Source organism: Corapipo altera, unplaced genomic scaffold (genome assembly GCF_003945725.1).
Source record: "Corapipo altera isolate COAL_440 unplaced genomic scaffold, ASM394572v1 62, whole genome shotgun sequence".
In the NCBI taxonomy this organism is placed as follows: domain Eukaryota; kingdom Metazoa; phylum Chordata; class Aves; order Passeriformes; family Pipridae; genus Corapipo; species Corapipo altera.
The window spans coordinates 4,375,155-4,400,592 of NW_020884894.1; the positions used below are offsets into that span (position 1 = coordinate 4,375,155).

The following is a 25,438-nucleotide window of genomic DNA, read 5'->3' on the forward strand; positions in this document are numbered from 1 at the left end:
GATCCTGTTCCCATCCCCAATCCTGATCCCGTTCCCATTCCCGATCCTGTTCCCATTCCCAATCCTGATCCGGTTCCCATTCCCGATCCTGTTTCCATTTCCGTCCCCGATCCCATTCCCGTTCCCGTCCCCGATCCCGGGGGGTCCCCAGGCCCCTCCCTCTCCCGTGGCCCCGCCCCGGAAGTACCGCCCGGCGCGCGCAGCCAATGGGCGGTGGCGCCGCGGGGACACGTCGCGCGCGCCGCGCTCCCGTCGCTCCCCGCGCGCCGCGGGGCGGGGGGGCCGTTGCGGTTCTCCACCCCCATCCCCGCGCCGGCCAATGGGCGGCGGCGTCTCATCGGGCCAATGAGCGGCGCCGTCTTAGCGGCGCGCGGGGGATGGAGCGCGCGGCCCGGAGCCGCCACGGCGCGCGCCCCCCGCGCTAGGGCCGGAGCGGGACCGAACCCCCCGAACCGCCCCAGAACCGCCCGCAGCGCGCCCCCTCCGTGCGGCGGGGCCGCCCGAGCCGCGGGCCTCGCTCCGCCGCGGGGCTGCCCTCGGCCCGCTCAGCGCCCAGCGCCGGTAAGTGCCGGAGGGGCGGTGGGGGAGCGGGGGAGGGACACCGGAGGGCACTGGGGACGAGGGAGCGGGGGTGTCCCGGAGAGGGGCTGCGCGGCCGGGGAGGGGACGGGACGGGGCACCGGGAATGGGGGGAGGGGAGAGTCGAGGGGATCGGGGTCGAGGTGGGGGCACCAGGGGCGCCGGCAGCGGGTCAGGGGTGTACCGTCAGCGGCGGTCGAGGGCATCCGGCGGGGGGTCGCGGTGAGTGGAGGAAGCGCCGCAGCGAGGGTGGGAAGAGGATGTGCGTTTTTTTGGGGGTGACGAAGGAGGTGAGCGGCTCTTTGGGCGGCTGGGCGACTGTTGGGGGGACACCTGGGGGGGGCCGGGGGTGGGAAGGGGCTGCAGGAAGCTGGGGGGAGAGGAGTGGGCGGGGGGTGGTTTGGGGGGGCTGCAGAGAGACCCCGGCGGCTGGTCGGTGTTTCGGGGTGCGGAGGCTCGTGGGGAGCCGTGGGAGGATCACAGGGGACCGTGTCGAGCCCGCCGTCCTGGCCCCCCTCCCGCCCCTTTTTTTTCGGCTGTGGGGTGTTTTTTTCGCAAAGGTGCGGGGGGGGTGGGAGTGGGAAGCGCATTTCGGGGTGAGCGTTGCGCTGGGAGGAACAATACCAAAAGTTGTCTGAAATGGTAATTTCCGTTTCCCATTTCATCATCTCGGGTAGGCGTTAGCCCTGTCTGTGCTGCGCAGGGCCCGAGCTCCGAGCCCCGCCGGTCTGGTTTAGTCCCCGGTTTAATCTTTAAATCGCTCCCTGTTTCTCTCCTCCGAGGAGCCTTTGTGTGCCGGGGAGGGGCCGCTCGACACCTTTGCCCCTTAGAAAAAAGGAAGAGAGGGGGAAAAAAAAAGGCTCCCACCCCCAAACAGCTGCAGCCCAGGACGAGCCTCCCCCAGCCCGGGGATGGATTCATGTTTAGAAAGGCAAATGCGCTCGGGGGGAGCCGCGCTGAGCCGAGCCCTCGGTGCCCTCTGCCCTTTCCCAGAGGGAGCAGCTGTCCGGGTGTGCGGCTCCAAACGGGCCCTTCATTGAGGCACAGGGGCCGTGTGTTTACGGCTTGGCTTCTTCCCCCAGCCTTGGGGATCTGTTTTGGTATCCAGTTGCAGGAAAGGGTCCCTCCCCCCTCCTGGTTTTGTACACAAAGTGCTCTCTCACCGCTGGGGACACGGCTCTATAGGCGGAGAGCGAATTCCAGGCAGCTCTTGAAGTAAAATTGCCTCCTGAGATGGCTTCTGAAATGGGGGATACACCACTTTTATCCTTCTGTAGGCAAAGATTTTTAGGTGAAAACAGCTGTAATGGCCCTATGCTTTCCTGAAATCTGTATAAATTTAAGGAACTTGGAGTTCAGTGTATTTCTCCTTTTTTGTTTTGTTCATAAAATGGAACATTTTTATATAACCACTGCAATTATTTCCTTTTTCTGTGGGGGAAAACCACTCCATGGAGTCCTGGAGAGGGAAAAGGAGATTAACTCTCACATGTTTCCAAACGGCACCAGCACATTCTTTGTGTGTGCCCTACCAGGAACTCAATATTTGGCTTGATTAGCTTAAAAAGGGAAAACGTTGGCGTTTTTACAGGCTGGATTTCCTGGTGGATTCTGGGTTGGAGCAGTCTCAGATGGTTGTGGGGTGGTGGAAGGGGTTGGAAGGTGATGTGGAGCAAGACGTACACCCAGTTCTGTACCTCAGTGGGGAAACTCTGGGACAGTGTTTCCTTAGAGCACCAAACGCCGCCCCGCTGCCGTGTGACCTCCTTTCTCTCTGTGGGAAGCACTTGGCAGTGCAGGATCAGGCTCGGGAGTGGTTTGTCCCCGCTGGGGCTCTGGGTGAGCTGGTCAGGGTCTGTCCCCAAAGCCGTGTCTGTGCTGCCCCAGGTTTGTGGAGCTCAGCGGTTTCCAGGCTCCGGGTCTCTGCTTCCAGGAGAACTCGTCAGTCCCACGGGAGGTATCGGACCTGCCGAGGCACATCCAGCCTGGAGCAGGGCTTGCTGTGAGCCTGGGTGGGCAAGCTGGGGCCTGCGGCACCCCCAGGCTCAGCTGAGTCACAGCGAGGGCTGGTTTGTGAAACTCCTGCAAACTGAGCTGCCTGTGCAGAGAACAACACGCTGGGCCTGGAGCGCGGAGAGCCCTCATTCCAAACTGTGCTTGCCTTATTCCTGCTGTAAATAGTGGCTGAGAATCCCCGGCCATGTCAGTGCCGGCTGCTGCGGCTGCCTGGAAACTGGAGATGTTGCATTTCATGTTCCACAATTGGTTCTGCTGTTCAGTTCTGCTTCTGCTTTTAGAAATGAACTCTTGTCTGTCTCTCCATTTCATAAAAAAACATGGCTCAGGGTGAATTTTTATTTTTTTTTTTAATGGACTGTTTTTTGTTTTTATGATGTTGCAACAGCATTTTCTCAGACTTAAACCTGCAGATTGTCCGGTTTGGGTTGGGTTTGGATGGGGGGAAGGAAACTAAAAAAAAAAACCCGAAAAAGCCCCAAAACAAAACACCTTTGTCTTAATTTCTTCCTTTGTGTGTGGTAGTCAACCTGGTAAGATTATTTTATTTTCTACTCAAGTTTTAGTGGACTAAGTCCCCCAAAATGCCCATGAACAAAGCGAAGCGTGTCGTGGTGTCGTGCCGTGTTCTTCCGCTGCTCAGCAGAGCAGACAAATGTATTTCTCTGGGGTCAGTGAGACTCGTCATGTTAATCAATACTGTACCAGCAGTGTTCCCTTTCCAGGGAACCAGATGGGCTACTTACAACTGGTGCTGATTATTTTAACTGTGTAATTGTAACATGGCTGCGTGATGACAGTGTTTCCTGCAGATACTTCAAAGGAAGGTTCCCGACGAGTGTGTCTTTACAGTGTTTAATCTGCCCTCTTTGTCTTTATGTTGTGGCTTTTGGACATGTGTTTGAAGTACTAAGAGTGTTTTTTTTCTTACCTCCTGCTTTTCTATGCATTAAAAAGAAGCAATGCTGTGGAATGATGAAGCGTCTCCAGTGTGGGAATAAACCTGGGGTTTTAGAGGCACCCATAGTAGTGTTTCACTGAGTTTTAGATCCAGGCAGTGACTAAGGCAAAAACTAGGAAGAGACTGAAGTGGCTGTGAGGAAATGGCAGTATTTTTTTTTAAATAGTGCATGTGGCTTTGTTTTGGGGAAAATATGTTGTGTGGTGACTCGAGTCTTAACTGGGACAGACTAATTACTCGGTGAAGAAATCCTTCTCTGAGGGAAGGAAACACGCAGGGCCAGAGCTGGTTAATTACATTTTGTAAAATTATGGAGTGATGGCTTTCTTAGGAGGTCTGCACCTCTTCCTGCCCCTCTTCCTGCCCTGTACCTGAATTTCAGGCTCAGCAGTTGCCTTACAGATTGAAATTCCTCCTGGGTATTAAGATTTGATGGTGGTAGACCCAGAGCAAGTAGTGGCAGGTACTGCTGCTTTTCAGTACAGCAAAGCAAATAATACTGGAAAATATTTACATGGGGGTTGTTATTCTCCTCGTATTTCCTTGATGAGCTCTAGTAAAGGTGCTTGTGTGCTCCCTCCATCGCCGGGGAGAATTCCCTGCATTTCGGTTGTAAAAGGCTGCAGAGAGAAACTGGTGTCTCCATAGCAAAGATTCCAGGGTTTCGTGATCAGCTCACATATATTTTTACCCCCATCTAATTTAAACCAGTCTGCACGACACTCACAGGAATGATTTGTATGCAGCTTTTAAATATTTTCCTCCTTCCTGCGTGAGGGATTAGCGGCACAGAGCTGCTTTTTCGGAGGGTTCTCAGCCAAGTGTTATGTAATTTGTGTGCCACCGATGCACGGCCATAAAAAATACTCCCAGCAATGGTAAGGGAAAGCTTGTGTAGGCAATTATTTGAAATCACAAGCGTCCTAAGCAGGTTTGTGCAGCCTTAAAAGTCTGGGCAAAACGCTGCCTTTGGAATCCTGCTGGTAAGGGGGGTGGGAAGCTGTCAGTGCCCGTGCTCTGGAGGCTGGTTTTGAGCATATTCTGCTCCAATTTTCAAGCTTTCCCGTGTGAGAACTGGTGTTTTCTGGTGGATTTTCTCATGCAACTGTTGGGTATTTAAAAATATTAATTTCTCTGAGTCTGGGTGGTGCTGCTTCAGCTGGGGCTGCTTATAGGTGATGCCAATTTGTAATCTTTTACGAGGGGCTGAAAAAAAAAGGTAAAAAGAAGCTTAAATGCTAATAGGAGTGAAAAATCTGCTCGGCCTGGAGTGCGTGTGGAGGAGGCGGGTGCACATTGGGCTGTGGAGTCTCCATCAGCTGAGCTGGGGGCTTTTAAAAATCTGCTCTAATTTTTATGCTGCATGTGGAATGGCTAATCCCATAAAAGCCTTGCACCTTTTGACAGATGAAACGCTGCTGTTCTTCACTTATTTGAGCAAAATATTTTTATAGATGGTATTAGCGCTGTGGCTCCGAGGGTAATGCAGCCCTTACATGAGGAAGATCTTGCTTTGATCTGACAGCTTTCAAGATCCATTTCCAATCATGGAGTTCCATTAACTCTGTTTGTAATGGCACCCTCAGACTTTTTTTTCTGTTTATGTGACTCTTTGGCGTGTTAACATTGCTCTGTATTTGAGTTCTCTTTAATAAACTGAAGGAGTAATTGGGGTCAGGAAGGGAAATAATCATGTTAGAAGGTGCAGTTAATTATATCGGGTATTTTGGGCTCCATAATTCTTCCTCTTGATTCTAATGTTTTCTTTGAGTTGTAGGATGTAGTGAAATTATGAAATCACCAAAATAGGACAGTGGGGCAGGATGGTGCCTGAATGGTTCGTTTTGAGAGTGTGAAGTGAATGTGGCTAGATGGCCATGAGGGTTGTGGAGGTGTGGTTTCCCTGGTGAGTTGCCTCTTCCCTCTTCTGTGTGGTCCAGTGTCCATCCAACTGGCCCTGTGTCTATCCAGTGGGATTGTGTGGTCCTGTATCAGTCCAACAAGGTCTATATGGTCTTATGTCTATCCAACATCATCTTTGTGGTCCTACGCCTCTCCAACATGATCTGTGCGGTCCTGTGTCAGTCGCAATGGGATCTGTGTGGTCCTGTGTCCATCCAGCATGATCCATGTGTTCCTGAGTCCCTTGAGGATGGCATGGGAGCCCTGTGTCTCAGCAGTCCCCCGTGCAGGGGTTCAGGTGGGTGGTGGGTGCTGGCTCTCTGCATGAACAGCCTCCCCTCTCTCTCTGCTCCTCCTCCCTTCGGGCACTGCCGGCATCTCGCCAGGCCTGGTTTTTCCTGCTTCTCTCAGTGTTGGTCGTGGGAAGGCGTGAGCTGCCAGAGAGCACTACTCCTGAACCCCTCTATCCTCGGGTTAATTCTCATTTCTGGAGTTCACCATGTGAGTAAGTCATGCTGCTCGTGTCTGTGTAGCTGCTGTGAGCAGAGGCTGGAATTGCAGCCTGGGCAGGCTGAGGGATTGGGAGACACTTCCCCACCGTAACTCGGCGAGGCGGGTGGTGGTGACAGGGAGGGAATTGGCTGCTGGAGCCGGGAGAAAGTGATGTTTTTTTCTAGGTCAGGGTTGAAGGCACTGTCAGGGCGGTGATGTGCAGCATATATTACTGTCTGCATTGTCCCTGCCATATGGATGTGTGCAGCACTGCCCTTGGCATTCAGGCATTGAATTATTTATCCTCTCCAAATCTGGAGGCAGCCTTTCTTCCCCTGCTCGAAGAAAACCAAACTTAGTCGATGAGTGTTTTTAAAATAAACCTTCCGCTGTGAATTACTGCAGTGGCAGGAGCAGGGTATTGATTGTATGTTGCGTTTGGATTCGGAAACCAAAGGTTACAACACTGGATATCTTGTGGAAACACTGAAATATTTATTTTGCTGTTAAGTGCAAGTGTGTCTGTGTTGGTGCTGGGTTTGCGTGTGACTGAAATACCATGTAATGAAATTCATGGACTTTGAGAATGGAAAGGGTAGAAAACTTTGTACTGTGTGTAAAAGCAGCTTTGTCTCAGCTGTGTGTGAGGGGACTAATGCTTTTCCGGGGAAAAGGTATCTCCTTTCCTCTTGTGCTGTGTTAGATTTGCTCTGAAAGCAACGTTAAGGTGGTCCTTGTTTGGGTGATGGGCTCCAGGTGCTCACTGAGGACGTGGGTGTGTGCAGGGTGTCACGAAAGGGTGGTTACAGGGTGGGGGAAGTCAGGGCAGGGAGGGGAAGCAAATGCTGGAGGAAGCTGGCTCTGTAATTTATTTTTAAGACACCGACAGCTTTGCAGGATAAAAAAGGTCTAGCATAATTTACCTTTAGAGCAGCATAAAGCTGCTAAAACTGTGTCACAGGCACGGGGAAGAATCAGAGAGAGAGAGTCGAGAAGGGAGATGTTACCCTCTAAAAAATTCACCATGATCTGGAGGCAGCGTGTCCCTGAAGGCTTTGCAGCCGGAGGCTGGAGAGCTGGGCTTGGAAATACAGTGCTGCCCTCAATATCTGGATGTGAAATGAAAGGATGTGTAATTAGGAACTGTGAAAAAAGGCATTAAATAGCTTTAGAGGTGAATGGAAGCTTCATTATTAAGCACCAACTGCTTGACTGCAGTTCATGGTGCCTCTTCCTTTCGACTCATGCACACATGAAAGTGCTCCCCGCCCCCAGCGCAGCCTTATCGGCTTATCTGGGCAGGAGTTCAGAGCCATAAAAACTATATCCTGCTTACACCTTCCAGCCGATCCTGTGACCTGCACTGTGTAAACAAGTTGTACCAGGAGCTCCAAATGACTGGTAAGTAGCTGGGTTTCTGCAGACTGGCGAGGTCCAGGAGCAGCCAAGATAAAGTTCCAAGAAGTTCTCCGTTGGGAATGGTCTCCTGATAGCTGCTGCAGGGAGGAGGTGGCAGGGCTGAGATCCTGCTGACTGTGGCAGTGACCGGATCCCTTGGGAAGGAGTAATCTTTGGGATAGACTTTACACTCCGGGACTGGTGTTTTCCACGTTCTGCAGGAGAGTGGTTGTTGCAGATTGTGAAATGTCAGCGTTGTCGTAATGACAACACAGCTCTTGCTGCGCCGACTGGCGTCCTGCGATTGCGTCAGGCCTGGGGTGGACTGGAGATGTAAGTCTGCCTATAAATATATCCATATATCTTTGGATGGATGGATGGGATTAGCCATGGCAAAGCTGGAAAGAGATGTAGGTAATGCAGAGAAGGGATGTGTGAGTGGGGGGACACACAGACATCCTGCTCTTGGCTGTGCTCTGGGGGTTTAAATACCCCAGGGTGCTCTGGTTACAGTATTTGGCTGCTGCTCACCCCAAGCTCCTTGGTTTCATCTTGCAGCTCAGCATAGGCAGATCCATTTATCTGAGCTGGACCGTGGGCCGTAATGAGCAAGTCTGGGGATTTTGTGTCTAGAACTTCACCTTTTGAGCAGTCCAAGGGTTGAGTGCACAGGTTTGAAGATGAAAACCTGTTCTCCTTGAATGTCTGGGTGGTTTCTTGTCCCACCAACTCAGAAGGACATGGGGAACATGCTGGTTTTTGGAATTAGGCTCCCTGATAAGAGCTCTGTGTTCTCCAGCCTCCCTCCTTGCTGTGGCCTGTCCCGGCACGCATCGGGGTCCTGTGTGGTGGCTCTCCTGGGCTCTGAGCTGTTTGGAGTTTTCCATTTTTCCAGCAGCTCAGAAGGTTTCTGGCTCTCTGACGGGGATCTGAGGTGCCTGTGTTACTCAGCTGCTCTGTTGTGGGTGATGGCAGTGAATTCAATTCCCTTCCCCTGTGATCAGTGCTGGCACTGGGGTGTTAAACTGGTTCTGTGGTGAGAGCTGAATTCCTTTGAGTTATCCTTCATCCAGGGGGGAAGGGATCAGACGAGGAGGCAACTCTGTGGCTCTTTCCTGGTGTGCTGAGTGTGCTCCTTGGTTAGGGAGCTAGAGGTTGTAGTCTTAAGCACTGGATTTAATTTCCTTCTGCAGCGTGCTCTGTCTGTAAGCTTCCCCTGCTTCACCCACCAGGATATTTCCTCTCCCTCCTGGCCATCCCTCCCCCTTCCCAGGAGCCTCATCTGATGGAGATTCTGCACTTGCCTTGGTCCTCTTCGTGCAGGATTCTTGTCTCTAATTTTAGCCTGTCTGCCTTTTGATGTTCCCTCCTGTCTGTTCCTGCCTTTCTCCTTCTCTCTGAGATCATCCTGCGTCTTCCTCTCCTTCTGGAGAGCTGGGCCTTCTTTTTCCATGGTGGCAGGGAAGTACTTGGGAAAGGAGTGAAGCTGTGTTGAAGTGAAGGATCCATGGGCATGGGTATTGCTGGCAGGGATGTTAGGGATGCTGTGCTGTGCTGTGTGCTTACAGGGAGCAGCTCCTTCCCTCTCTTGCATCTCCCTTACCACTTAACTGTTCCTGCTTGGATCTGCTCTTGGAATCTCTCCTGTATTATGGATTCATCCTGTATTTGTTTGACAGGGCTCTTCCATGAAGTTACCAGCAGTGCTGCCCAGCAGCCTGGTGTCCCTGAATCTCCTGTCCTTTTCCCTGCAGGAAAGCTGCAGGAGGCCTGGTTTTCCTGGGAATCTGACTCCATGTTAGTGTGCATTTGCTTATGTTTATAGGGAAAATTACTTCTCTGATGTGGAGGCATTTGACACGTCAGGCAGTGCCCTGCAACGGGATGGGGAGCCCATCAGGGAGCACAGGGAAATCTGACCCTGGAGCCTGGGTGTCCGGGAAGGCCTCTTGGCCTGGTGGGATTCACCTGCTCAGAGCCTTGTGAGCGCAGTGTGTGGAGCATAATCTGATTTGTGCCTGGAATATAAATCCTGTCTGTTGCAGACGTGCAGCCTGGGGTTTTACAAGTTCTTTTGTGAAAACAACATTCAGCCCCTCCACCACTGCAGCGAGGAGCTTCCCTGGAAACCCAATCCCAGCAATTAGCGAGGTTTGCAGAGGATCCTAGCAACTGCTGCTGGGCTTTGAATGGCAGGGTTTAGTTCTGTTTATTAGTCTGATGTTTGTTGCTGTTTTCTGTGCCTTGTATGGAGGTACATAAATTAAACCACAAGAAGTTCCACCTCAGTATGAAGAAGAACTTCTTTTCATGAAGGGTGGCAGAGCTCTGAAACAGAAGGTGTGGAGTCTTTCTCTCTGGAGATATTTCAAACCCACCCAGACACATTCCTGTGTCACCTACTCCAGGTCACCCTACCTTGTCAGGAGGTTTGGACTGGGTGATCTCCAGAGGTCCCTTCCAGCCCTATTTGGTGATATCCTCCATATCCTATGGAGGGAAAGGTAGAAGGAGCCATAGATCAGTGACTAAATGAGCTGGAGTGATAATGGGAATGCTGCTGTGGGTTCTGCAACAAGTGATCCTCAGGGAAAGTGGAGCACGGCTGGAATATATTGGGTGGTGTGTGACTCTGCTGTTTGTGGGTAACCTGAGCTCACCTGTGAGGAGTTTTGTTACCCAGATACTCCCTGACCTGACTTGCTTTTGTCAACAGTGGCTGGGGATGATTCGGGAGCGATGCTTTCCACGAGGCTGGTTATGTAAAACCTTAATGCGCCGCCTTGTTCCAGCTCAGCTTTACAACGTGCGCGGGGCTCCGAGTGGAACTTCAAAGGAGGGAGTTTGCTTTATGGTTGAACCTATGAGCAGTTTTATGTGCAGGGTGGAGTGAACTCATGGAGAAGATTGCAGTTTTCCCACTGTCATAAAAAGTTACGATCCTCCTGATCCAAGCATTGTTCCGTAGGCGGAGGCAGGAGGCAGATGCAGAGGTCAGTGGGAGCGTGCACGGAGAGGGCTCAGATGTGCCAGCGTAGTGAATGCCCTTCTCTGTGCTCCCAGCTCTCCCAAACAGCTTCAAAAAGTGCCTTGTGCTCTTTCTGGGGCTTCCTAAGAAACCTGCACCTGTGTTACTCGTGGAACAGGCAGAGCATTTCCATGGGAAAGGAACTTGGCAGGGCAGCCGTGGAAGGCAGCTGAGGGGGGGCTGTTTTCCAGGGCAGTATTTTAAACTCTTCTTAAAACGTGGCGCTTCAGTGGCAGAGACTGTAAGTCACTTTATAACCTTTCTTTCTTTGGGCTTTTCTTTGGGGTATGAGCCAAGGGAGTTTAAAAAAATAACCAAGTGACTGCATCTTGATGAGTCTCATTCCAATTAACTTCCCTCATGCTCCCTAAAATGTTCAAAAACTGAGATATATTCCCTAAAAAGAGGCTGTTCAGGTGAAGTGATGACAGTGGGAGAGTAGGATCACCTTGTACAGCCTTAATTGTGGCCTTTTCTAAAAGCATTTCAGTGACCTGTGGGGGGGTATAAAGTTCTCCTAGCTGTGGAGTCACCACTCCAAATTCTGAAGTATAAAACACTTCCCAGTTTTCAGTGAGTTATAACTGATTAAAATAAGTCACTATTCCAGTTTCAGTCAGATCTCTATAAACTTAACCCCTCCTTTAAACCATTTTCTGCTGAGATAGGGAGGTATAAATGTGCCCTTTGTTTGCAGCTAGGAAAATTAAAGGGTCACAACATTCAAAAAGTGCATTTGAGATCTTCTGAAAAGCTGTTCCTTAAAGAAATTTTTTTTTATAGAAATGGTCACATACCTTGGGTAGGGTGGGTTGTTTCCCATTCTCCCATCTTGAAGAATTTTATTCTGAATACATTAAAACTTGGAGGGGGGGGGAAAGACTCTGATCTCTCTCTTTGGATGACCCATTAGCTGCTCCAGCTGCCTTTTATTTATTTTTGTAGACACATGTGTGAATGTAAACATTTTATCTGGAATGGCCTCGCAAATGTTCCCGCATTAACATATATTGTCATGGAGAATAATTTTCATTTAACTGTAATTTGCTTTATATTTTCCTGCCTGGTTGCCATGGAAACGCAGACGGATGTGGCAAGGACTCCTCACAGGAGCCAGGTTATGGATTGCCTCTCTAATGGACCTCTGTTAATCATGCTGCAGCTTCCACGGGAGGAACCAGGGCTGTTTGCAGGAGACACTTCATTTAGATAAACTGTGAGATGCCCGTGGTACCTCAGCTTAATATCCAGACTTATCAAGGGTGCTTTTTCCTTCTGCAGAAGTTTTGTCATAAGAACTATGTCCTGTGATTGTGGAATTGAGATATATTTAAATTTAATGGCAGTTAGACTTGATTTTCAATTTTCATTTCATTTGCTGGAATAGCTTAACTGGTAACGCTCTTTCCTTGGCTCAGTTTAAGATCTGAAACGTTTGAAACAGAGCAGTGCAACATTTGTTATCCTTATCCTTGTGCAAGAAGTTGACTTGCTTTTCATAGTAATGTGTTTGTGCTTTTGCGTTTGCTTTTGGCTGCCAGCAGGTGGAAAGGGGGTGAAGATGGATTTTATTACATTTGTTGTCTGTGGATTTTGGGTCTGTTTTGTACCTTCTGTTTTTGACTGCCTTGTCCGAGGCTGGGGTTCTGAGCTGAGCCCAACACAACTTGTCCAGAGAAGAGAACGGAACTGGGGAAGGGTCTGGAGCGCTGGGAGCGGCTGAGGGAGCTGTGGGGGCTCAGCCTGGGGAAAAGGAGGTTCAGGAGGGACCTTTTCGCTCTCTCCACCTCCCTCCCAGCCGCAGCCAAGTGATGAGACATCTCCGGAATCGCTGCACCACGGTGATGACTCCTTCTACCCTGGGTCTCTGATGGCAGCGGTGGTTCTGGAGCAGCAGCAGCCACTGGCCTGGCCTTAGTTGCAGAGGGATCCCAGGGCAGGAGATGCCTCCCTTGCAAGGGCAGCAGTGGCATGTCTGGCAGAGATGCTGTGTTCCTGGTGACTGTCCCATCGACGTGACCCAGAAGGCCAGTGGCACCTGGCCTGTACTAGCCACAACATGGCCACGGGTCCAGGGCAGTGGACCTGTGGCCACATTGGCCAGTGGATTCTGTGATCTCCAGGATTATCGGTGCTCAGATTCCTGACATTTTAGGATGCACTGAGAATGATCTCTGCCTTTGTCCGTGTCCACTAGCTTGTTGAATCCTTGGAAGGAGCTGCCTTCCAGCTACTGAGATAAGAATCACGGTGGCATTGGTTCAAACTGAACTCACCAATTAGCAAATTATTCATTCTTGCTTTGGGGATGAGCTCAAGGAGAGAAAACCAACCACCCAGGATTCTCTGCTCTGTGTATTTTCATGGCAGAAACCTCACCTCAAATTGTATAAAGCATGAATTTCGTTTGTCTCCTGAATGAGAACCCTCAAAATGAATTTTTAGCTGGTTTTAGATTGTTTTTTGGCCCTTTATTTGCTGCTGGTTGTGGTCAGATGCCCATGGCCGGTTATGTAAGGCCAGATTACTCCAGCACGTGGATGCTTCCCCATGCATATGGTCTCACAGTTATTTCTTGGTGCTTTACAGAAGGAATTGGGTAACATTTTGTTCTGTAATGCAGGATGAAGAAACCCAGCATGTCTTTCTGTAATGGCGTATAAACAAGTAGTGTAACATCCTATTTAAGGCATTTGGAGGAGGAAGGGCTTGGGAGGGGAGGCAGGGCTGAAGCAAAGCTTGATTTTCCTTAGACCTACACACCAGATTTGAGTAATTTTGCCTTCTGTGAACACTGTATTAGAAATGAACTGGTTTTGAGGTGTGTAAGCTCAGTTCTGTGTGTGCTGTGGGTATGGAGGAACCCTGTTTACCTCTGGCCCCCTCTGCATGTCTTTCACTGTGTGATGTTGGTGCTCTTTTGCTATTCACAAGGGGCAAATGTGCTTCACAACAGCTAATTTTAATAAAAGTCTGAAAAATGACTAGGCTCTGCTCAGGATTTTTGGGTCGTGTATGGACTTTGGGTCTTGTATAGACTTTTTACATTTTTCCTCCATTATTTTTATTTTTCCTCTTTTTTCTACCTGTTATTCCATAAATGCTCCAAATTGAGCATTTGTGTTGCTCAGTGAAATGTTTGGGATACCCAAATTCACCTCTGCAGAGGGGTAGGTGATGCCTTCTACGTTCTGGCAGTGCTGTCTCTAAACTCTAAAGATAGGACTCTATAAAGATCTAAACTAAAGATGAGACAGTCAGAATTCCTGGCAATTTGTGAAATTACAAACACTTTCTGTAATTCATATGTTTATATGCATTTTATTTAGTTTTTGCTTTACTTCAGCTACCTGAAAACCAAGTGTTTGTAACCAAATGCTTTATAATCTGAAGGCATTTTATGTGAGAGCTGTTAAAATATGGAATAGCATGAGGAAATATTAGGAAGCAATTTTTGGAGCTGAAGTTGAGTTGGTATTTCCAGTATCACAGGAACAGCATTCCCACATGTGTGGGAATGAAGGCAGAGGTGCATGATATGGTTCAAGTCCTTCCAACCCAAACCATTCCATGATTCCATGCTATTTTTAGGGTTCACTTACTTGCATTTGGGTTCAGATGGCAGCTCGTGCTTTACTTTATCAGAAATCATAGAAAAGTGTTAATTGCAGATAAAGCATTATGAAGCCAAACTGTTGTTTTCATGACCCCTGGGTTGACTTTGAGCCACTCTACGTGCCGTGTCCTGCCGTGAACACAGCATTGAATTTGACTCCGTTAATTGTTGGGGAGATGTGGGAAGGAAGAGCACTTCTAACATGTGGCTGCTCCCAAAAAATGGTGCACATCAAGATGAGCTGTGGGACTCTGGAGCGTTCAGAGGAGCTGTCTTGTCGTAGGAAGAGGGATTTCTTCAGGGAGTGGGTGAATTGTTTCCTTCTGCTCAGAGCAGCCTCTTAATGAGCTGCCCTCTCCAGGGTGCGGAGAGATGGCCAACTCCAGCCTGGGAGGCTTCCACCACATCACTGCCTTTGGATGGCTCGATCTAAAAATACATCCCTGCTGCACAGTGGATTTGAGGCACGTTAATCTGTTCCCTTTAGGAAGGAGACTTGTACTGGATGAACTACTGTGGAAACTGTATTTTTGCTGTGCAGTGTTACCAGTTTTCTTCTTCCAGCAGCAAAATGTCGTGGAAATCATTGTTGTGCTTGGAATTCCCTCTCTGACAACAATAACAGCAATGGGGTGGGGTGGTTTGGAATTGTTTAATGAGGAAAAGTTTTGGAGGAGCGAGCTCTCCCAGGCTGCACAGGCTCTACTATGTGATTTCTCTTCGCCATTCCGTCTCCTGCAGGAGCGGCCACGTTCCCACTGCTGGGATAGTTCTGACCACTCCTAGCTCTTCTGGCACAGCTGTGTAAGGACACTGGGATTTGAGTTGGATTTTTGTTCGTTTGGTTGTAATTTAGCATGTTTTCCTGGGATGAGGAGGAATGGGAGCCTGCCAGGATAACACCTCAGAGCAGTCCTGGAGTTATTGCTACCTCTGAGTGCAATGACTCATCCCGAAGCAGACAGCTCGTGCCCTCGATCCTCACTGGAGCTCCAGACACGTTCCCATGATGTGCTGCAGTGTTTCTGGCTGCAGGCTCAGCTGTGACGCCGCTGTTTATTGTCAGCCTTTGTTTCCAGGTAACTTTGGGGAATATTTTAGGGCAGCAGCAGGGCCAGTTCAGACACAGCATTGTGGGCTGGAGGTGCGTTTGCTGCCTGGTGTTGAACAACTCAGTAGCTGATGCTCTCCAGCGAGTTACAACTTGACTTGCTGCTGTTTGTGCCAGTGGGAAGCTGCAGTGGGGCGTTTGAGGTCTGGGATCCACAATGACTTGCAGCAGGGGTTGCATAAGTGTGTGCAGCTCTCCGGTCCCGGCACTTTGTTTTCTGTGTGTTCCAGGAGACACAGCTTTTGCCTCTCCAGCTATTTAAGATTCAGAGTGTATTTTCCTCCTTTGATGTTTGGCATACCTTGACAGGCTGAGGGAGCTGGGCTTGTTCTGCCTGGAGAAGAGAAGGTTCTGGGCAGACCTTAGAGCCCCTTGCAGTGCCTAAAGAGGCTCAAAGAGAGCTGGAGAGGGACTTTGGACAAGAGCCTGAAGGGACAAGACATGGTGGGATACCTTTAAACAAAAAGAAGGGGAGATTCATATTAGAAGGAAATTCTTCCCTGTGAGGGTGGTGAGGCCCTGGCACAGGTTGCCCAGAGAAGCTATGTCTGCCCCATCCCTGCAAGTGTTCCAGGCCAGACTGGATGGGGCTTGGAGCAACCTGGTCAAGTGGAAAGTGTCCCTGCCCATGGCAAGGGGTGGAACGAGATGAGCTTTGAGATCCCTTCCAACCCAACCCATTCCATGATGTTGACACTGGAGCTCACTTGCTGTGTCTGTTGGACTTTTACCTGCTACACCAGTCCCTGTTTTCCCAGGACCTGCTGCTGCTGCTCATCAGCACAGACTCAGTCACAAGCTGCTCAGACAAGCTCAACCATTTGTAAGGAAACTGTCTTTAAAATATGGATGGCATTAGAGGGACTCAGGCTTAAAATTAGAAACTGTTTATGATGCACAGTTGTAGTTGTTTACCTTGAACCATAATTATCTTATTTCCTGAGTTAAAAACGTCACGTCAGCGTGCTGGAGCAAGATTTGATGACAAAGGCATTGTTTTTAGCCACCAGCAGAGCAAAGAACACTTGAAATGTGTGTCTAAATATGATTTTATAACCTAAAGTATAGCACACTCAGGATTTTAAGTTGGCTCTGGAGGTTGCGTGGGCTTATGGGTCGGCCATTTGGCCAGGGATCAAGGGACCGGGTTTAATCCTGACTCTGTCCTTTTGTCCTCTGAGCGCTTTCCTTGCCACCCTCTGTGCTGTTTGTTTGGACGGCCCCGTGTTGGAAGGGAGGGATGTGCCCTTTCTCCGGGTGTTTGTGGATTTTCCTGGGGCGCGGTTTCGTGGCACAGCCGGAGCGGGGTTGTGCTGCTGGGGGTGGTGAGGCTCCCCCACCCTTCCAGCCAGCCGGGGGGCAGGAGCCAATCCAGCCCCTTTGGAGCCGGGAGAGCAGTGGGAAGAAGAAGATGAGGAGGTTTTCTGCTGGTCTGGCAGGTTCAGCTGATTTATGGACAAGCTCTGGAGTGGCCCAAGGGAGAAGCTGGGATCCAGCAACTGAGTGGGGCCAGAGCCCTCCCTCTTTAGGAACCCACATCCCTCGAGCCCCTCTGAAGGGCTGGGTCACATCTGTTAGCACAGACACATTCTAGTTCCTTATTTTATTATTATGTTTCCTTATTTTATTATTCAGCAATGCTCTCTGAGCCCATGTGGCTGAGGTGGCCTGTGCCCTCCTCACACCCTTTTCGAGATTGGATTTCTGTACCTGAGCTAAGCGGCAGCAGCTCTTTCTCACCTGGACCTGGTGCTGCCAGGGTGCTCCTTTCTCAGGAGAATGGAAAGTGGGAGGGGAGCAGCTTCTTTAGTGATGACAACTGCTACTTAAACCTGTTCAGGGCATAGAATAGAAGGGGGAAAAAAAAAATCAGTTGAAGCTTTAGGTGCTTTCAATGTATGTGGGATTTTTAAGGAATCTTATTCTGACCTCAACTTGCCAGGCCCCAGACAATAGGGGAGAGATGCCATGTGGAAATCAAGGAGGTGCTTCCTTTCAGCTCTTTCCTTGCTGTGTAATTTGAGGTGGTTGTAAGGCACTTGTAAGTCGGGAACTGAAGACTTGAGCACATTCTACAATTACATTTTTCATGTTGCTTTCTGGGGACCTCCTGGATTGTCTTGGGTTGTGACAGGGAATGGTGTCTGATCCTTACATGTGCCTGGATGTGGGCTCTGAGTGACACCTGCGTATTCCTAAAAAACCCGTGTCTGAGTTGTTGAAGGTCTGATTGTAATGTTTGTGTGGCCACACATTTTTCTTGGCTGGGGAGATTTTATTCCACTGTTCAGAATCCACTCTGTGGATAAGTTTGCTGTGTTTTTCCTCTTTGAGGGAAGCTATGTCTGTTCTTGAAGGCTGAACAGTGACTTCCTTGACTCCTCCTTGGCTAATTAGTGTGCTTTAAAATGGGATGTTTGCATCCTTTTCACCAATCAGCATTCAGAGAGGAAAGGAAATAGTTCAGGTATTAATAGTAACCTGTATCCAATTTGCCACCAAATTGCACGGATGCAAATCTCTGAGACTGCAGAGGTGACAGATGTGTTTGTCACTCTTCTGAAAAATGGTCTGTATTTTCTCAATGTGTTAAAATTGAGCATGGAGGAAGAAATGCAGATTCATATTTTAAATAAAGGGGAGATCGTCCTGGACCAGTAGCATCGTTTACCCTCCTCCTTCCCTTTAGAGAATGTACAGAGGGAATTGAGTTGAATTTTATGGTGAAGTCACGGGAAGAGGTTCAGTCTGGAGACAGGAAGGATGTGTTTGTCCCACCTCAGACTTGTATTTAGGAGGAATGGAAAGGAGAAGGTACATGGACTGTGATGGCAACTATGACCACAGTTTAAATTATGGCTCTAATTCCAGAGAACATCCTTCTTGCCTTTATTGGGTTGGTGAAGGCCAACATCTTGGAGCTCAATCCCCATCCCTGGAACTGTTCAAGGCTGGGTTGGACAGAGCTTGAAGCAACCTGGTCTAGTGAAAGGTGTGCCTGCCCATGGCAGGGGGTGGAACTGGATGAGCTTTTAAGGTCCCTTCCAACCCAAACCATTCCGTGATTCTACAATTAATTAGGACAAATTGGAGCTTCAGGATTTTCTAGCCTGACAAAAGGGCACGGTAGGGTTTTGGAGCTCTCAGAGATGGGCACTAATTGTGTCTGTGTTCTGAACTCACCTCTGAGTGTCCCCTTTGGTGGGTCAGTTTGTGCTTCATCCTGGATCTTTCAGAGCTCAAATGGGAGAAATTCCCCTGGGTCACTGGGGTTATTTGAAGTGCAGACAGGTTTTGGGCAAACCTAAGCTGGAAACCTGGCACCTCCATTTGTTTGCTGGCTGAATCCTAGCAATTCTTCTACAGGTACCTATGGGCAGGAGTTGAGTAATCTCCAGGCAGGTTTTTGCTGAAAACTTATATTCTGTAGCTATTGAATATATGTATTTTCTAATACTTGATTAATTTTAGTTTTCCCATAAACCTTTCTAATTGTCAGCATCTGGGAATCTTACTGCTCATAGTGTTGACTTTATTTGCTTTATTTCTCACTAGTTTTCCTTTATTCTTTCTTGGTTTTATGCCCAGGAAGAGCATTTGTTGTCTGATCCTCCTACCTTTTACTTGAACTTAGTGTGTATTGGTTTCTGTCTTTTCTTGGATAATATTTGATTTTCAACTGTTACGCCCTGAATTTTACATGTCTGTGTATGCTGCAGTACATAAGCTTTGTTATTCATGCTGTCTTTGTGTCTGACTGAAATAATTGGGTTGGATATTTACTACTTCTCTGGTGGGGCTCAGCAAATTTTCAGGATACAGAGGTCACATTTTGTTCTTGTTTTCATGTGAACTAAATCTGATCATGGATCAGTTCTGCTTGGAATATCCACACCACTGTGCATCCTGTGTTTTCCAAATGGCTTAGGAATTAAGAGCTTACGCTACACTAAAATAAACAACTTGAGGGTTCTGTAGATGATGATGAAGTTTCTGGCTGGCTGGCAAACCAGTTCAGGTGGTTTGAGAGCAGATCTGCTGCTGCTGGTCTGTGCTGAGGGGTTTTTTGAGAGCGTGTTCTCACGAGTTAATGTGGATCTTCATTTTCCTGTGTCCCAGTAGTAATGATGTGTTCTCCCAAAGCCAGACAGAGCATCTTTGCTTTGCACGTGCAGGTCACGTCATAAAGAAATGAGCCTGATGATGCACCTTTCTGGAAGAGATTCAGCCAGGCTGGAAGGACCTAGCAGTCTTAGGGAATTACATTTCATACTGGAGCTCTGAAAATGAAAAATTGCAAGGTCTGGGAGATTATTTGGAGCATTGGAGCTGACAGACAGGGATGCCTGTAGCTCCCTGAGCTGCTGAAGGGGTAGTGGACAATTATTTTTGGGTGTTTCGACCTTTTTCTTACTTCCATTTGTGACAGAGAGGCCACTTGATGGAAGTTATTGCTTTTGTTAGGCAGGTGCTGCTTGTGTGGTTAAGACTTCTTTATCCATTTGCTGATGGATTTCAGGAAGAATTTCCTCATGGAGAGGGCTGTCAGGCATTGGAAAGGGCTGCCCAGGGAGGTGGTGGAGGCCCCATCCCTGGAGGTGTCCAAGGAATGCCTGGATGTGGCACTCAGTGCTCTGGGCTGGGTGACAAGGTGGGGATCAGTCACAGGTTGGACTGGATTGTCTTGGAGGGCTTTTTCAACCTTAATGATTCTGGGATAAAAGTGCACAATCTTTAAGGCATTTACCATTATTAAAACAAGAGGAGGGGTTTTTTTAGCTTGGGCAAACTAAATCATGGCAAACAGCGTCCTCAGCCCTGGTCTTGGTGGTGGTTTCTGGTGCAACCTTGAGCTGCAGCCCAAGGCTGCTCAGAGCAGTCCCAGCAGCTCTGTTTTGACTTAGGACTTTCCACTCCTTGGAGAAGCCACAGAAGGGTGGTCAGGGTGAAGGAGGAGAAGAGGGAACATGCTCCTATGTTTCCAGCACTCCTAATTGTGTGCACAGAATTGAAAAGTCTGGTTCAGTGGAAGCTATTGGGGCTTGTTTGGCTCCTGTGCCACATCATGCCAAGATTCTCCAAGTTCCTGCAGGGTTTTGGAGCTGGGGCTCTTCTGACAGCCCCAGATTTTTACCCTGCCAAGTACCTGTCAGGCTGCTTTTGTGGATCTTTCCAGGAGAAACAATAGGTAGTTTTAGAGGTTGATGATTCTAAGATATCCTGTGTCATGGTAGCAAACTTTAAATATCTGGTATGAAGAGACCAGATAACCAGTAGTGAAGTTGGTATGTCCAGCAATTCAGAGTTCACTGCTGAGCTGCATCTTGTGTGCTTACAAGGGATAAACTCTGTGAAATGTTCAGCTTCTGCTGATAATTAGTTTTTTAGCTTAATGAAATTCAAGCATGGTATAAAAGGGTTTAACTGCCTTTTTTTTTTTTGTTTTGGACAGATCTTGAGGAGTATGTGAAACATGTTAAAAATACTTACTGTGGTGAGGCCCTGGCACAGGTTGCCCAGAGGAGCAGGGGCTGCCCCATCCCTGGGAGTTGGATGGGGCTTGGAGGTGTCCCTGGCCATGGCAGGGACTGGAATGAGATGAGCTTTGAGGCCCTTCCATCCAAAACCATTCTGGGATTCTGTGATTTGTCATCACAGATCCTGACCTCTCTTAGTTCACTGGAGGTCTCCAGGCAGCTTGGTCATTCCTGAATTTAGGCTTCTGTCAACCCCCAGTTCTTGTAGTCTGTGTTGTCCCTGTGAGACTTTCAGTTAAAACACTGAAAGAACAATTTAGTTCCACAGGAATCACATCTTTCCCTTCTTTCATGCTTGTTACAATGGGAGAAATTGACCCTTGGGCTTTTCATCCACACCAGTGTCTTGATCTGTGTTTTTGAGGACAGTACCAGGTTATTTTGTATTTTTTATCAAGTGGCACAGATGACAGGAACTTTAAAAACTGTAGATCTCAGCATACCTATTATTTTCAGGGCAAAATAAAGGAACTTTAAGACCAAGAATATATCACCTACTTCAGTTATGAAAGCCATCAAATTAAATTTTATTTGATGCTATGATTTTGTCACATTCAAACGCTGAGAGGTTTTTTTTGAGGACCAGTGGAATTCTCTCTGTGCTTTGGCTTTTCATTTGAGTAATTGGCTCTGTTTGAGCATAGTTGGGATGTGATTGCTGTGGAAATATTTGGAAACTATAGTGAAAGGCAACTCCTGGAGCTTACCCTGTTGCTGGGAATCTCTCTGTAAAGGGTGAGAGCGGCTGTGGAACATGACAGTTTGTGTGTGTGCCTGGAGATGGCTGGGCTGGGAGCTGCTGATAGGCTGGAGGGCACTGCAGCTGGATATTTATCTCAAATTTATGGGGATTTCTTGGAAACAACTCTTCTCCCCATTCCAGCAGGTGAAAGCTCTGGCTGTGCTGTCTCAGTGTGGTCAGGCAGGCACAAAGCTGTGCTGAACATGCCTATGAAGTGCATTGAAAAACACTTCTGGATTTCCCCTCCCTCCAAATTTGTTGTTCGTGATCCCTCTTGATTCTGTGTTGGAGGAAATGGAGCTTATCTGAGTGCAGGAGCTCCGTGGTGTCCCGTGTGCTCCCCTGTGTATATTTTCACTGGAGCCCTTGGAGAGCTGCCTCATTGAAATTCTGTCTCTTTGTGGAATTACTGTGAGGGAAGCAGATGAGTGCTGTGGAAAAAGGCTCTCCTAGTCCCTGGAGATTTTTTTCCATTCAGAAGTTAGTCTCAACCAGAATCTAAATCTCATCCTGAAATCCTGTTACGCTGCTTAGTTCTGGATCACCAGGAAATCTGAATTGATGCAAGTCTGACTTTGAATCCAAAAACAACTTCTTGCCCCAAAGCAGCACTAATGAGAAGGGGAATCCTGCTGGAAAAGTTGCTGTGCAAGTATTATTGTGCTCCATAGGGCTGCAGTTGCTGTCAGGGGATCCCTCAATGCTCCAGGACTCCCTGGCCATGGAGAAATCCATGAGGTAGCCATGTATCTCCTGCTCTTCTCAAAGAAAAATGTCAAACAACTTTCTTTGCTTGTCTGGAGAAGTTTACCTGCCACAGGATTCCTTTCTTTGAGTCAGGACTGTGTGCCTGTATGTGTTCCTCTGGGTTTTTGGGTTTATATTGGCCTGCTCCTTTTCACTGAGGTTCCAAAGACTTCCCTTGGCTCAGCTGGAAGCAGCTCTGCCCTGGATGCAGCTGTGTTGCTCATCTGGACATCCTCCCTTTGGCTCTTCGTTGGGGAGTGAAAGATTCCCAAAACAAACAAGGCTCTCCGGGGGTTCCTGATCTCTTCCACTGTCCTAGCTGGCCTTAGGGTCTCTCCTGGGTGATTCTTGGAAGGCAGGGATCCAGCTAAATCAGAAGTTGTAAGGTGATGTGCAGCAATAAAGTATAAAATTGTCACCTGCTCTGCAAGGCCAGTCCCAGTGTGATAACGTTATGGGGAACTAAATCTGATGCTGTTTAAAGAAGTGTTGGGCTCCAGAGCGTGATGTGAGGGAGCTGGGCCTGGAAGTTGTGCAGATGGAATTTGGAAGAGGAATAATAGATACAATAAGGTTTAAAAGCAGTGGTTGGAGCCCCACAGTGAAAACATGGATGTGAGAGCGCTCAGTGCCGTGGTGTGGTTGACAATGTGGTGTTGGGTTAAAGGTTGAGCTCGATGATCTCAGAGGTCTTTTCTAGCCTAAATGATTCTGTGGGAGCATTTGGGGAAAGAACACAAGAAGCTGAGTGTTCTCAGTGAGTATGAGAGGAGGAAGAGGAGGAAGACCATCAGCACGTGGAGGTCCAAGGAGTTATGGTGGTCTTGGAGTTGGGGAATCTTTAGCCCTTGGAAAGGGGCAGCTGGAAGTGGAGCAAACAAAAGCTGAAGTGTTTTGTACTTTGTAGTTCCCCACTTGTAACTTTATATATGTGAGTTTTTGAGTAAAAAATTGGGGTTTAGCACTTCTGCTTTTAGAAGGAAGGGTAATTTGGGAGAAATCCAGATTTTCCCACTGTCAGCTGGAGCAGGGGTTGGTCCCTGTGTGCCTCAGTGTGGTTTGCAGTGTCTAGAGATGGGATGTGGGATTTTGGGGAATTTGGCATGAGCAGGATGTGGAGCTTGGAGTTCACCCTTTCACCTCTTTGTACAGGGCAGAGTACCTGCAGTTGGACTGGAGAAGGCCCAGTGCTCCCAGTGCCTCAGGTACTGCTGCTCTCCTCTGGAGCTGGGCTTTAGCAGTTGGACCTGCAGTGCATCAGCAGCTTATTTCTTTACAAAAAGTTCCTTTCCTGACCTGTTTCTCTGTGGAAGTGTAGCAGAAGCTCCAGTTTTTCTGGGATAAGGTAGTGTTTTACACATGGCTGTGTCCAAGCTCTGCTCTTCCACACTGCCAGTCCCCAAACAGGCTTATTTGTAGTTCAGATTTTTCCTTTCTCCTGTGACTTGTGCAGATTCCCATGAAGCTGTGCCATCCCAAACTCAGCCCTTCTGCAGGGGATGACTGTGACTCTTGGGGGATCTCCTCTGGAACTGACTGGCTTGTTCTGCCTGGGGTGGAATTTGTTTGTGAGCAGACGTGGTGGTGGGACATGGGCAGAGCCGGGGACCCCCAGGATGGAGCAACCTGGGCTGACTTGTCTGACCTGGGAACATGAGGAGTGCAGGATTTGAGCTTGGAATCTGCCAATCCTTTCATGTGCCAGTTAATGACTGTAATTCCCCTTCACTTCGGGTGCTGAGAGTTCCTGCTGGTTCTTGCCCAGCATCGGAAATTTCACTTCGGGAATTTGTAGCTGGAAAAATATCTTTGAAAGTACAGTGACAGCTGGTTGGAAAATAAAGTTAGAGGTTCGTAGTGGATTCACTGCTATTCAGAGCAAAGGTGTGCTTGAGAAGAGAGTGGTGGTGGTGTGGATAATTCCGTGAGTTGGTGGATAATTCCGTGAGTTGTTTGGGAAGGTGAATTCCTGGCGTGGGAGCTCATGCTGGCTCTGCCTGTCTTTGGTTCATGAGCTGCTCACAGTTTGGGGGCTGACATACCTTTTTTTGTAAATAAAATGGCTCTGAAACCACACAGATGGTCACAGAAACCTTGAGACAAGTGATTTTTTTTAATCTATTATCAGAAAGTTATGGAATGTGATGGATGCTCGGCTGAGCTTCCACTATTCCTTGTGTTCCTCTGTTCGTGCAGACTTGTTATCAGGGAGTTTATTTCTGGATTAGGCAAGTGTTTGTACTTGGTAACCTTCATGTACCCAAATCCAGCGTGCGTGTTGTGAATAAAATTCCCTTGTTTTAATTTTCTAATGGACCTATTCCTCTGTTTTTCAGATTACACAGCGTTTTTGGGACACACCTCTGTTGGATTTTAATATATGTCCTGCTAAGAAGAGCTTTCAACTATGGAATCGGTAAATATTGACTTTATTTCTATCTAAATATTCTGGTTTATTCCCTAGTAAGTGCTCGTGTCCCTGTTGGAGTGTTTGGTTTTGCCTCTTTTAAAAGTCTTTATTTTCTGAACGTTGAAGGTAAAAATTGCAAATTCCATGAGATGATAAAAAGGTACTAACCAGGAATATCTTAGGACCTGTCTGTAGTTCTGAGGTGCCTTTTTAATTTTAGACAATTTTGATTATATTAAGTTTTTCTCTGACTTCAGTGAAATAAAAGTGAAATTTCCTGCCTGGGCAGTTCCAGCACAGGTTTGCCCAGCAGACTGTGCAGGTTGTTGGTGGTGCTGAGTATTAAATAATATCATGATCCTCTTTCTTTCTCTTTGCTTTCAAAGTGTCTTGAAAAAACGCAAAGTCTATTAGTTTCCCAATGTTATGTCTCCTTGTGATTAGTCTAATTGAAACAGATGGCACCTACGTTTCATTTTGGGCAGAGAAACCTCCCAATCTGCTGAGACTACAGTTTGATTCAGTGTTAGGATTCAACTTTTTGAGAGCATTAGCAGATGTAGAAATAACAGGCTGTTGTAGAGTGCAGTTTAGGGGGAAAATGATATTTTTGCCTCTGTTTCATGGTAAGAGGCTGGTGCTGTCCTGGAAGTCCCGGTGGTGTGGATGGAGCTGGAGGCAGGGGGTTGTTCTGGCTGGTTTTTTGGGGTTGTTGTGGCTGGTGTTTCTGCAGTGCTGGTGGTTTGCTGTGCTGGGAGCTGATTAAAGGCTGTGTGAGCTCATCTGGGCGGTGCATGTCATGGAGGGGTTCAAGGTCACCCCCAGCATGCCCAGGAATCCTATGGAGAAGGCTCCCAGTGTATAACTCCAGTGTGTGGCTCCTGCCTTGGGGCTCTGGT

The 25,438-nt window shown here is 48.3% G+C and overlaps 1 protein-coding gene across 4 annotated transcripts in view; it reads left to right on the forward strand.

Annotated features, from left to right (window-relative positions):
* Nucleotides 1–468: 468 nt before the first annotated feature.
* Nucleotides 469–25,438, forward strand: part of ANKRD11 (ankyrin repeat domain 11) — a 134,679-nt gene continuing 109,709 nt past the window's right edge. Inside the window, exons 1-2 of one of the 4 annotated variants that reach the window (XM_027646983.1) lie at nt 469–561; nt 24,466–24,545. The gene's annotated coding sequence lies outside the window, so the exon portion shown is untranslated. Of the gene's footprint in view, nt 562–7,332; nt 7,352–7,663; nt 7,682–23,315; nt 23,335–24,465; nt 24,546–25,438 lie in introns of those variants that run through there. The other 3 variants (XM_027646984.1, XM_027646985.1, XM_027646986.1) reach the window with 3 other exon arrangements.